At 38.3% G+C, this 14,622-nt stretch overlaps 1 protein-coding gene across 6 annotated transcripts in view; it reads right to left on the bottom strand.

The window, feature by feature from the left end:
- SCAI (suppressor of cancer cell invasion) overlaps positions 1–14,622 on the bottom strand; it is a 133,420-nt gene that overhangs the window by 105,385 nt on the left and 13,413 nt on the right. The window lies entirely within an intron of this gene.

Here is a 14,622-nt window from a genome sequence, read left to right as displayed (position 1 = left end):
TATCAGATACATGATTTGCAAATCAATCCTCCCATTCTGTGGGTTGTCTTCTCAGTTTCTTGAGGGTGTCCTTTGAAGCAAAAAAAAGTTTTAAATTTTGATATAGTCCAATTTATCTATTTTTTCTTTTGCCACTTGCACTTTTGGTGTCATATCAAAGAAACCATTGCCTAATCCAAAGTCACAAAGATTTACTTCTATGTCTTCTTCTGAGTTTTAGTTTTAGCTTTTACATTTAGATTTGTGATCCATTTGGAGCTAATCTTCATACATGATGTGAGGTGAAGGGTCCAGCTTCATTCTTTTGCATGTGGATGTCCAGTTGTCCCAGCACTTTTGTTGAAAAGACTATTATTTCACCACTGACTTCTCTTGGCACCCCTACTGAAACTCAATTGATCAGAGATGTATAGGTTTCATTTCTGGACTTTCAATTCTATTCCACTGATCTATATGCCCGTCTTTACGCCAGGACCATAATGCCTTGATTACTGTAGCTTCATAATAAGTTTTGAACACTTAGTTTTTTAAGGAATAAATGAATATTTTTAGACTCAGAAACGCCAATTACAGGAAGACTTTTTTTTGCCGATTTCAAACTTATTCTCATTCAAGAGAAATCAGCATGTTAAGCTACTTATGTAACACATTTTAGAGGTATGGCTTTTATGAAACAGCATACTCAGTTTCATATACAAAACTTTATATCCTTTTCTTTTTCATTTCATTTCATAAAAACGGTAGAATCCTAGTTTTTAAGCTCTGTTTCAATACTGGCTCTGCTGTACAGGCTATAATGCAGCTGCAATCTGAGCTCAAAATAAAACTTTTCTATAAAAAGAAATTTTTCTCAAATTGTGGCAATTTTTTTTTTGCTTCTTCAAAAATTTCTTTAATGATGTTATGAGTTGAATGCTTTTTTTAAATTGTTAATATCAATGTTCTATGAACCAGAAGTGAACCAGACTGATTTTAAGTCTTGCCCTAGGTAAGATTTCAATGTACAACACAGTTACAAGGACTGCATATAATTGAAGTTATGGGACCATCTCTATTCCTTTCAATATTCTAAAACTTTAGTCTAAAACCTATCTGTGAACCTCAAGGGGCATGCATAATAAAAGACAGAAGAGTGTGTCACCAGTGTAGAAGCAGCCTAGAAAGCTTAAATTAAATAATTTCATAATAACCTTCTCTCAATTCTAAGAACCTAAAGCTATTCTTATAAGTGTCAACACTGTTTTTGTTTCCTAAATGATAATGACCTTCAAAGGGTCTTGACAGTTTTTACTTTTGTTGGCAGTCACTAAAAGAGACATACGAACTTTGAGAAGCCATCTGGTGGTGAGAAAACCAAGCCATCACCACACATATCAAATTTCAAATAACTCACTAACACAACAGTAATTAAGGAAAAGTTCTATTTCCTCAAGTGCTAAAAATGTTCCTGTTCCTTTCATGACACTAGGCAAATTACTTATATCTCAAAGATACCTTCCTTGTTCCTCTTCCCCACAAAATAAACCAATCCCAGCACACGTTCCTTCAAAGACCTTTAGGCTCAATGATTCTGTATAATATATCTGAATGCATACAGTGGAAATGGGAAATGTTGTACTTTAGAAATAAAGAGAATCACAGATAAATACTCTGGTACAATTGCTTAGTTATGTTTTCTGTATTTCCATTTTTGGCACAGAAAAGTAAACTGCTTTAACTACTTACTCTATTTTATCCCCCAAAACTTAAAACCCCTCTCTTAATGCATTTCCAAACCTTAATCTCAGAGAATTAAATACTTCATAGGAAAAAGATATAAATAAGTTAATATTTATTCAATATGATCTTAGAAAATTTCTAAGAAAATTTTGGTTTAAATTTTTTAAACAGTTTAAATTACTTAAGTGTAAGTAACTGACTGTCTAGTCAACATAAAAGCCCAATAGGGACTCCCCTGGTAGCGCAGTGGTTAAGAATCCGCCTGCCAACGCAGGGGACACAGGTTCAAGCTCTGGTCCGGGAAGATCCCACATGTCACGGAGCAACTAAGCCCATGCGCCACAACTACTGAGCCTGTACTCTAGAGCCCGCGAACCACAACTACTGAAGCCCGCGTGCCACAACTACTGAAGCCCGTGCACCTAGAGCCCGTGCTCCCCAACAAGAGAAGCCACTGCAGTGAGAAGCCCGCACACAGCCACGAAGACCCGACACAGCCAAAAATAAATAAATAAATAAATAACAAAATTAAATAACATTTAAAAAATAAAATAAAAGCCCAATAAAAAATACAAGCACTGGGGGCTTCCCTGGTGGCGCAGTGGTTGAGAGTCCGCCTGCCGAGGCAGGGGACACGGGTTCGTGCCCCGGCCCGGGAAGATCCCACGTGCCGCGGAGCGGCTAGGCCAGTGAGCCATGGCCGCTGAGCCTGCACGTCCGCAACGGGAAAGGCCACAACAGCGTACCACAAAAAAATAATAATAATTTTAAAAAATGCAAGCACTGGAAGATTCATTTCCAATGGCTTAGCCATCCAGTAAAATTTTTTTAGCCTGGTAAGCTTTATTTCCTGCCTGACATCATCAGGGATCTAGTTTCACAGCTCTCCTGTACAATTTCTACTACAATACTTTTCTGGCCTCTCTTGGCACATGTAAACTGCTGCTAGGTAATATTTCTGTTGGCAACGGGCTACATATTTTATAGAAAGAGACCTTCAATTGAACCCTCTCCACTTCAAACTCACATTCTTCCCTAACAGGTGAATCTTAAACTAAGTCTACTACAACAAGATGGAAACATTTGATGGTATTGAAATGTTACATATTCACTAAATCTCCCTGATAACAGAATTCAATTCAAGTTACAATCTCTCTTGAATAGAAATAAAAAATGGTTTTGGTAAATCATATTCTGAACTAGAGTTATTTTTCTTTCAGTTACCCTAGAATTAAAAAGATTATCTATTCTACTAAGTTTTAGGAAAAAAAATTGAGTGAAATCTAGAAAAATAAATACAATAATATAAATGGTACTTCCAAAATTTAAGAACAATACTTTCTTTTATTTATTTTTAATTTTTATAAATTTATTTATTTTTGGCTGTGTGGGTCTTAGTTGCTGCGTGCAGGCTTCCTCTAGTTGTGGCAAGCAGGGGCTACTCTTTGTTGCAGTGTGCAGGCTTCTCATTGTGGTGGCTTCTCTTGTTGTGGAGCATGGGCTCTAGTCGTGCAGGCTTCAGTTGTTGCAGCATGAGGGCTTAGTAGTTGCGGCACACGGGCTCTGGGGCGTGCAGGCTTCAGTAGTTGTGGCACATGGCTCAACAATTGTGGCTCACAGGCTCTAGAGCGCAGGCTCAGTGGTTGTGGCGCACGGTCTTAGTTGCTCTGTGGCATGTGGGATCTTCCTGGACCAGGGATCGAACCCTTGTCCCCTGCACTGGCAGGTGGATTCTTAACCACTGCTCCACCAGGGAAATCCCAAGAACTATACTTTCAATTCATTATTCCTATCTTTTTATTCAATACATACTCTAAACAACAATACCCACTGTCAAAGAGGTAAAATGTACATTGTAGAGACTGATGGAGCCCAAATGAAGCACTGAAACAACCACTTAAATCAAGGTCTCTCCATTTAAAATCTCAATACAAACCCAAGTATGCTTTAATTTAATTCAAACATCTATTTGGTTCTAAGCTTCAGATGATACTAAGTTTTACCAGAGATAGAACCTGCTTGCTAGTTTACAATCTACCAGAGAGGATAAAAAAGTATACAAATTTAAAAGTATATATTAAAATGGTATGACATAGTCTGAAAAAGAACAGGACTGGAAGTTTAATTCATTATTAGACATATGAGCTTGAAAGGATCATTTGTCTTCTTAGAAAAACAGCTGACCAAAACAAACAAAAATTTAAAAATCTCAATAGTCCTAAATATATTAAAGACATAGATCTGTAATTAAAGTTTCCCAAATAAAATCATCACATGGCTTCACCAGAGAATTTGTCTAATCATTTATGGAAGAAAAAGCATCAATATTATGCAAATCTTTCTAGAGAAAAAGAAGGAATGTTTCCCAATCCATTTTATAAACCAGGATAACCCTGATGTCATAACCTAAGGAAAGGCAGTATATGAACATAAACATAGATGCAAAAATCCTAAAAAATATACTAGTAAATTGAATACAGCAAATATATTAAAAAGGATTATGTATCATGCACAAGTAGGGTTTATTCCAGAAATGCGAGGTTGATTTAACATTAGGGGGAAAAAAATCAATGTAATTCAACACACATTAACAGGGTAAAAAAAAAGAGAAAAAAAAATCATACAATCATCTCAATAGATATAGAAAAAGGATTTGACAAAATTAAACACTCACTCAGGATTTTAAAAAAAGATTTCAAGGACTTCTACTTCTGGCCAAGATGTAGTAACAGGGACCAGATTTACCCTCCTACATTAAACAACCAAAAGAAATGAGCAAAATAGATAAACAATGGTTTTTCAAGACACTGTACATTCAGAAACAACAACAAAAAAACCCAGTGATCTCTGAGGACAAAAAAAGGTGAGTTCTATAATTGCCCCCAAGACACGGCCTTGAGAGCATTTCCAGGGTGTGGTGCAGGGAAAGGGAACTCAGGCAGAGCCCAAGGAATATCACAAGCTGAAAAGACAGAGCTGGGAGTCCAGGGAGACCAACACAGCTAGAGTTCACAGGGCAGGATATCGTATAGGAGAGAAAATGCTGGAGATGTGCGGGGAGTTCCTCTCAAGTATTCCACTGAATACACATCAGCCCATGAATGGAAGAAAACCGCCAAAGACAGAGGAAAGAATCATCAGAGAGGACTAGAGGGAACAACGCTGCAATCTTACACAGGACCAACAATAGTGTCTGTTCCCACTAGCTAGACTTGGAAAACCTTGTAATTGCTTGGTAGAGTATTCAAAAGGGTCTTGCCATAGTAGTAAAGAACGACAAGCACTAGTGACAATAGCCCTAAATGCTGCCCTGGTCCACCCAACAAAGCTTAAAACCAAGACCCAGAAGCATCAAGGTATTTCCAAATAATTTAACTGCATCTCAGGGAAAATCTCCAGAAATTTATAAGAAGAAAAACAAAACTCCAATCCCTCCACAATGTCTAGCATCCAATCAAAGATTACCAGACATCCAAAGAAGAAGGGGGAAAAAAAAGAAAAGGAAAAAAAAAAGGAACTTCCCTGGCGGTCCAGTGATTAAGACTCCGTGCTTCCAATGCAGGGAGCATGGGTTTGATCCCTGATAGGGGAACTAAGATCCCACATGCCATGGGGCGTGGCCAAAAATAATAATAATAATAATAAAATAAAATTTTTTAAAAAGCAAAGAAGAAAAATACAACCATCAATACAACCATTGATGATGAGAAAAATCAACCAATCAAAACCAACCCATTATAATAGTTATCATAACTATTATAATAGTTATAACTATAGAGGTAAGAACTGACATTATAATAGTTATCATATATTATAATAATTATTGTAACTGTAGAGGCAAGCAAACTTTTCCTATAAAGGGCCACATAGTAAATGTTTTAGGCTTTGTGAGTCATACACTCTCTTCTGCAACAACTCAACTCTGACAAAAGTCTTGAACAGGCTTGTTACATAACAAACAGGATATACAAATAACCAATAAACATATATACAAATAACCAATATCCCAGTACCAAATACCATTTACCAATAAAATGAAACAGTGTTCCTTGGAGAAATGTCTGATTCTATGACTGAGGCAAGAAATATACAAGATGAGCCTGGAGCATCTTGTAGTGCTAGAAAGTAAGAAGTGTTCTAAAAAAATTTTTTTATTTTAAACCCACAATGACAGGAGTATGTCAAAGGGATACAGCAGCCAACTGAAGAACTCTCAATGGTCAAGCTGGAACAATTTCAGCAGCAACAAAAAATAAAGCAGTAATGGATTATAACCCAAAGCATTAAAAAAAATCCTTGAGTTCAACTATATAAATGATTGAATACACAAATAGACAGACAATAAATTAAGTAAATAAATAAGTGGGAGAACAGAAATTCTTCTTCCAATGAAGAAGAATTTAAGATAATTTACGTATTTTGCCTTCAAGGAAGTGGTGCATAACACCCATTCTTTGAGTGTGGACTGCACATAGTGACTTCCTACCAAAGAATACAATATGAAAGTGGGGAATAAAGGAGTAACTTTACAGTGAAGAACTCTGATACTCAGCTAGGCATCAAGGTTAACATTAACAGTGATAAGTCATGTGGATAGCATGGTCCCTCGATATGATGTGATGAGAACAACATTTTACCCCATGGTCTTCCCCAGTTGTAAGACATCTGAAAAACTACTTGACCAATATGCTTTAAACTGTCAAGGTCGTCAAAAATAGGAAAGATCTGAGAAAATGTCACTGTCAAGAGGTCTCTGAGGAAATATGATGACTAATGTGGTATCCTATGTGGAACAGAAAAAGGACATTAGGTAAACACTAAGAAAAAAGTAAAATAAAGTATGGACTTTACAAACAGGACACATATATAATATTTTCTCTGATGCCTCTTAAGCATTATATGCTCATTATAAAAGAAATGTAGAAAATCCAGAAAGTATAAAAAAATAAGTAAAGGGCTTCCCTGGTGGCACAGTTGTTGAGAGTCTGCCTGCCGATGCAGGGGACACGGGTTCGTGCCCTGGTCCGGGAAGATCCCACATGCCGCGGAGCGGCTGGGCCCGTGAGCCATGGCCGCTGAGCCTGCGCGTCTGGAGCCTGTGCTCCGCAACAGGAGAGGCCACAGCAGTGAGAGGCCCGCGTACCGCAAAGAAAAAAAATAAGTAAAAATCCTACTTCCTAAAGATAACCATGATTAATATTCCAAGGGCATGGTTCTAAAATGTGCGTCTATGCACCTCGGGGAATCACAGCAAACTCACAAGGATGCTGCGGGTTATTCTAAACTTTCAAGGGAAACACAGTGACATCTGTCGGATACTCCACAAACTACAAGCTCAGTGTTCAGCAGTTCAGTGTTAACATTAGATCACTTTACATTCCTTGCCATAATGCCATATCTTTGCCATATCTTTGTGAAGCTGGTTTTTCCAGTGGTTGCTGCAACAAAAAAACAAATACCATGTGAAAATCATGTGGCACAGGAAAGGAGGTGATGACACCCGATATGACCCCAACGTTTGAGAAGCTGTGAAGTGCCCAAGCATCTGTGGTTAAGAATGAAATAAATGTTTTCTTGGGCTTCCCTGGTGGCGCAGTGGTTGAGAATCCGCCTACCGATGCAGGAGACACGGGTTCGTGCCCTGGTCCGGGAAGGTCCCACATGCCGCGGAGCGGCTGGGCCCGTGAGCCATGGCCACTGAGCCTGCGCTTCCGGAGCCTGCGCTTCCGGAGCCTGTGCTCCGCAACGAGAGAGGCCACAACAGTGAGAGGCCCGCATACCGAAAAAAAAAAAAAAAAAAAAAGTTTTCTTAAAACACACACACAAACACACACAGAGTAATATTATTATACACCTATCACAGTGGTTAAAATTTTTAAGTATCAAGCACTGGCAAGGAAGTAGAGAAACTGTGAAACTCTCACAGAAGTGGATGATAGGAGTATAAATTGGTACAACCACTTTGGAAAATGATTGTCATTATTGAGTTGACAAAACCCAATGACCCAGAAAGTCTTTAGATACTTACCCTAATGAAACTCTGAAACTCTTGCGCATGTACATCAGGAGGTATTTTTTTAAACGTCTGTGGTTACACAGTTTGTAACTTAGCAACAATTCAGTTACAGATCGGATAATGGGTAATTGTGGCACAGTCATGTAGTTGAGTTCTATATAACACTGAAAATGAAGGTTAAACATCTACATGTATTAATATGAAAGAATCTCAAACTCCTAATGCTGAATGAATAAAGCAAACTGAAAAGGAATACAAGAAGTATGATTTCATATATATATATAAAGTTTAACAAATCTAAAACTAAACAACATATTTACAATTACATCCATCTGTCAAAAACAATGAAGAAAATACAAGGGAATAAAAACCACTTCAAAGTAGTGCTTTCCTCTGATTGGGAATGGAAGGAAGTGAATGACATAAAAGAGAGGCATATGAGGAACTTTCAAGAATATTGATAATGCACTGTTTTTAAAGTTGGCCAGTGGGACAAGATGTTTATTTTATTTTTCTTTTTAAAAGTACCCATATATCCTATATGCTTTTTTGCACATATATTAGATTTCATTTTAAAATAATTAATTAAACACTATTTATTCAACAAAATATTTCTTGAACACCTACTATGTTCTGGATATTTTGAGCGCTTTATGAACAAAGAAACGTCCCTGCCCTCACAGAGCTTATATTCTCTTATAGCTGAGGAAGAAGACAGAAAGCAAAATGCAGCAACACACACACACTCTTTTTTTTTTAAATTGTAAGAGCAGAGAAAGGGTTATCAGGAGTATAGGGTAAGCTGTAGTATGAAACACTCACTGGATTACTCTTGAGATGTTAAAAAGGAAAAACCCCTACTTCCTTCCTATGTAGGGAAAAACCCAGTTCTTCCCTACTATTTTTCTCCTGTGAATCTCCATTACTACTCACACGAAACACTTCACTCTGGTTACCAAATGCGTGGCGGTTTCCCCCGGCACCACCAAGCAATTCCCTGACACTGGCAGAAATTCAGCTCAATTCTGACACTGTCTACCTGGAGCAAGCATCAGATTCCACAGGTTAAGGGCTCAGTCCCACGAGACTGCCACTTCCCCAACTTCAGATATCAGGCACAAGCCCAGATTGCCCCCCGTGCTTCTGACTGACCAGCTACAGACTGGGGGTTCCAATGACCCCCTCCTTAGGTTTGCTTAATTTGCTACAGTGGCTCACGCAACTCAGAAAAACATTTACTTACTAGATCAAGTTTACTGTAAAAGGATATAACTCAGGAACAGTCAGATAGAAGAGAAGCATAGGACAAGGTATGTGGAAAGGGGTGTGGAGCTCCCATGCCCTGTCCAGTGGCTTCCATGCCACTCTCCCAGCACCTCACCGTGCTCGCCAACCTGGAAGCTCTCTGAACTCCGTACTTTGGGGATTTTATGGAGGCTTCATCATGTAGGCATGATCGGTCATTAACTCCATTTTCAGCCCTTCTCCCTTCTCAAGAGAATGGGTGGCAGGGCTGACCAAGCTTCTAACCATGGCTTGGTCTTTCCGGTGACCAGCCCTCATCCAGGAGCCCACCCAGTCACTTCATCAGAACAAAGACATTCATCACCCAGGAAATTATTATAAACGTTTCAGGGGCTCCGTGTCAAGAACTGAGGGCAAAGATCAATATATATTTTCTATTATCTCACAGTAAAAACTCTTAGGTTTGTACCAGTTTATAAGAAACTAGGGGGAAAAGTTCTAAGAGATGAAACCATCAACAATATGTTAAAAGAAAACCATTCTGTTTCCAGTATTCTTGAGAATGTCAAGTAGACTATCTAGCCATTAAAAGTCCTCAGAATTAAAAAAAAAAAAAAAACCACTTAGCACATCTAGATGCTTTTAGAATATCTGTTGAACAAATGACTGTTTACACATGAAATCTGTCTTAACCATCTCATTTTCTGTGCTAGTATTTTTCATAAAATGAACAAATTTTTTAAAAGAATTTATGAAAATGGCTGAACTCTCAGTTACCCTTTCATCTATTATATGTATTTCTTTATCTGATGTCAATTTTCAGACAGAACAACAAAAAAATAGAACATGCTGCAGAGAACAAAGAAATCTAAACTATGAGAGAAGAAAGAAAAACCTGAGCTGCTCAGGAACTCTATGCTGACTGAATCAGAGACTACATCCCTGCGCCTGAAGATGTTCTTCACCCGGTAACATGGCAAATTACTTGTCCGTCATCCAGTCTCAAGCATGAGGCTTTGGCTGTTATCCAGTAAAATGAATGTCACTTAAACATTTCTGCTTTTAAATCTTGTATCTAAGAGTCCTGTAATAGCACGAACTGTCTAGAAACTGAATTCTTTTCATTCTTAATGGTCTATACTTTCTTTGATACTTAAAAGTAAAAATGCAGTAGGTTACCCACAACAACTACTTTTATCTAAGTACCTAAACCACTGGAGAGGAATACCTGCTAAAACTATACTATATCAATTATAGAAATTGGTAAAACAGAAAATAATGGTTTTGGAAGCTTTAAGGAAGTTTGAAGCATTTGAAACCAGAAGACACCCACATCAAGAACTGTTTTCATTTTACTTATGGGACTTTAATAAACCCTCATAGGAAATTACCTCCAGCAAAGTTAAAAAAATAAATTCCAATGTCACTATTTCAGTCTGTGATAGCAAAAAATGTATAGAGCCAGACAAAAACTGTTTTGTCTTGACTGTGCCACTTTCTAGCTATGTTACTTTGGGTAAATCACTTTATTTTCATGAGCCTCAGTTTCTCTATTTGAAAATGGGAATAATACCATCCGTCTTCTAATGAAGTAACAAATACAACCTTGATCTGCTAATAAGCACCAGCACCCTAGGGATTAAGTTATTCTCCCTGGGGCCCCTCCTCCCATTTAGTTCATTTACTCTACTCTGTAATCAACCAAAACACTAAACAATTAAGAACTGATAAAAACACATAGTGAAAAAAAAAAAAAAAACACATAGTGAACTGAACACATCAGATCTATACATTTTATTGCATGCAAAGTATTCATCAATAAACTCAAAGGGTTTGCAAAAAAATAAACTAATGACAACAGGTAATATATCTGAGACATCACTGCATAATCAGTAAACGTCAGTCATTATTAAGAAGTCCGAAAACCAGCATCAGTTCACCCCTGTTTTCGAAATTTCTCCATCACCTTCCCTAATCCTTTTTCCCAAAGAGGTCATTCTGCTCTTCACCTCTTCAGTAAACCTTTAAGCCTTGAACAATCTAAAACATGCTTAATAATTCCTTAGTCCCTTCAGACTTCCTAACTTCTTGGGAGTATTTACTCCATCATTTCAGATTTCTGCTGGCTATCCTTCTGCTCCCTAGTCTAAAAATAATAAGGCCAATAACAGTAATTGTGATTAGCAGTAGTAATGAACAGCCAATATTTTGTGACAGGCACTATCACTTGATACGTATATATCATCAGTCTCCCAACGACCGTATGAAGTAGATACCATTTTTTTAACTTTTTATTTAAAGTATAGATGATTAACAATGTTGTGTTAGTTTCAGGTGTACAGCAAAGTGATTCAGTTATACGTATACATGTATCTATTCTTTTTCAAATTCTTTTCCCATTTACGTTGTTACCGTTTTATAGATAAAGAAACTGACTTACAAAGAGGATGCTAGTTTCCAAGGTCACACATCTGGCCTGAGTCATTCCAAAGTCACTGTTCATTATTAACATGCACACAACCTTCTAAGTTAAAAGGACATGAGAATGGAGTTATCTGGGCAGGGATATTATTGTCCAGTTTTTGCTGTTTCGTACTATTCATTATTTTAAAAAAACAAAGTTTAATAGACATGTAAAATGAACGTCAATGAGATAAAAATCTATAAAGGAAGAAGACACAGAATCTGTTTTTCTTCTCTTATGATACTGACAGTGCTCCTGAAGGTAGAAATACATCTAGTTCTTAAAGCTGAGGCAGTTTAATACATAGTATGGTCTCTAACTCCGGCAAAATGGAATGCCAGTTCGGTTATTTTCTGTTGTACAACTTAGTGGCTTAAAACAACCTTTCACTGTGATTGTGAGTCTGCAATTTAGGCAGGGCTTGGCAGAGACAGCTCTTCTCTGCTCTACGTGGGCGCCCACTGGGGCAGCCTGGTGGGGATCTGCAGGATTATGATCTGCTTTTAGGATGGCTCACTCGCACGGCTGGCAAGCTGATGCTGGATAGCAGTTGGGTGCTCAGCTGGGGCTGAGGGCCAGGAGCTTCAGTTTCTCTCTTACACGGGCCTCTCTCTTGGGCTGGCAGCTAGGTTCTAAGCATCTATCCTAAGACAGGAAGGTGGAAGTACATGGCATTTCAATGACCTAGCCCCAGAAGTCATATAGTTTTGCTGGAGCCATGCACTACTGGTGGAGACAGTCATAAAGCCCTGCCCTGGCTGGGAGATGGGGACAGAGACCTCACCACTAGGTGGAAGGAATGTCAAGGTCACACTGTAAGAACATATGGGATGAAAGTTACGATTGCAGACATCTTTGGGAAACACAATCTACCACACCAATGGAATAGTTATGTTTAGAATATACTGAAATTGACTTTTTGCTGGTGTTTATTGGTCTTTATTAAGTAGACTTTTCCTGCAAAAAGCAATGGGTAAAGGGATTGAAAATAACCTTGAGGAACTCCCTGGCGGTCCAGTGGCTAGGACTCTGTGCTCTCACTGCTGAGGGCGTGGGTTCAACCCCTGGTCAGGGAACTAAAATCCCACAAGCTCTTCGGTGGTGTGGCAAATAATAATAATAATAATAATAATAATAATAATAATAATAATAACCTCTGTGGGGGCTTCCCTGGTGGCGCAGCGGTTGGGAGTCTGCCTGCCGATGCAAGGGACACAGGTTCGTGCCCTGCTCCGGGAGGATCCCACATGCCGCGGAGTGGCTGGGCCTATGAGCCATGGCCGCTGAGCCTGCGCATCCGGAGCCTGTGCTCCGCAATGGGAGAGGCCACAACCATGAGAGGCCCTCGTACCGCAAAAAAAAAAAAAAAAGTAACCTCTTCTGTGATGAAATGAATTCAGTGGCCTACGAGTAATTACCTTCAGGGCCAAATGATAGAGAAAAAGAGACAAAAGGATGGGTAGGTACTTCCCAGAATAAAAAAGATGATAAAATAAGGAAACTGAGCAATCTCTCACTAAAAATTAAACATATATGAGCTGGAAGAAACTTTGACATCACTTAGTCCACTGCTTTAATTCTAGCAACTACCAGAAAATTGAGCTTTTCTCATGTACCTTACAGTGAAGATTAGGGAAACCTCTTAATTTTAGTAAAACTCTAAATTCTAAAATGCATAAATTTTTATTCATTCATTTATTCCCTATTGTCACTGGCAATGAAAATGCTTAAAAATGAAAATGCATCAAATACGTTCAGAGTTAACAGGATAAGGGAAAAGTTGAGGCACCTGCATCCTGTTTCAAACCCTTTTAAGAAGGGTTTATGAGCAGAGAGAACAACAGATTACATAATAGATGTGGTGAAAAAAAAGATGAATCAAACCCCTGAGGCACACAGGAAAAAAAGAAATGGAGTGGCTAGAAACCAGCCAAAGCTCTAGGGATTGCACCAGCATGCGGTACTGTATGCTCTTTAAACACATTCTTATACAAAGACTCCATCCTTAAACCACAGTCCTATCTCCACATACTAGAGCTAGAAATAGTTCCAGAGATATCTAATTCAGTGCCTTCCAATATTTTCACGTATAAGAACCTTTTCTTAAGAGTAAAACTTCTGTGGCCATCCATATGAAAATTGTTGTGACTTTATTATCTGGTTATGAGAAAAATCAATAATGACAGAAGTACCACAAACTCACTAACACCTCTACTAAATGCTACTGGTCTTTCTGTTACAAGCGCAATAGCATGTACACGAGACATTCGATTTAGGTGAAGTTCTCAGGAAACACTGAATATAAGTCAGGTATTGGTAAACACAAAGTAAACCATATTTGAAAAGACTGAGACCAAGTAATTTTTAAGAACTTCCTTTCTTAGGTATGTTACAGTAGGATTTCTCATGCTGCGCTTAGGGTTGGACTCAACAACTAATCTCTTCCAACACAAATTCTATAATTCTCTTATAAATTATTAAAGGCATTCCCCTTCCTTTTAACTTACATCTTAAAGATTTAAAACTGGTTTGGGACAATATAGATGCATGTTTCTATTTTATTAAAAAGTAAGAATCCTCTTGCTTGTTGATGACAATTTTATTATCACCATCCAGGAGTTACCTCAATAGGTAAATGGCTTGCTTATCTATTAGAAAGACAGGCTAATGGCACTAATTCTAAATCTAAGATCTTTATTTTGGGCAGCTGTTCTCTAAAAATCTATACGTGATAACGCTACAGTTTGGCAATGAGCACAATAGTTTAAAAGTTCTGACAGCTACTTTACAGGCTTCTGGGAAACCGTGTGTGAGCACTTCCAACACGGGCTCCCCATCCAGGAGAACTCCCAGGATACTGCCAACAGGCACATATGCTTTCAAGGCCCATGGACTATATGGAGAGAGCTTGACAGAAAGAAACCCAATTGCAAAACAAGACTATAAAGAATGGTGCCTAGCCTGAGAGTGAAATGTTTCCAAGACAGCTGCCAAGTTTATGAAAACACAGCACCCCTCCTGCTTAGTTTGTGGTGAAGATGGCCATTTCATGGCAGACTGCATCCCTGAAGAGAACCCACAGCTAATAATGTAGAAGCTATGACAGCTTTAGGAGAACTATGGAAAACCAGGAATGAAATAAAGGCCACGAAAAAGACTACGTTTATGTATTGAACCA

The sequence above is a fragment of the Kogia breviceps genome, chromosome 8 (genome assembly GCF_026419965.1).
Source record: "Kogia breviceps isolate mKogBre1 chromosome 8, mKogBre1 haplotype 1, whole genome shotgun sequence".
Classification (NCBI taxonomy): Eukaryota; Metazoa; Chordata; class Mammalia; order Artiodactyla; family Physeteridae; genus Kogia; species Kogia breviceps.
This window is presented reverse-complemented; position numbering and strand designations above follow the sequence as displayed.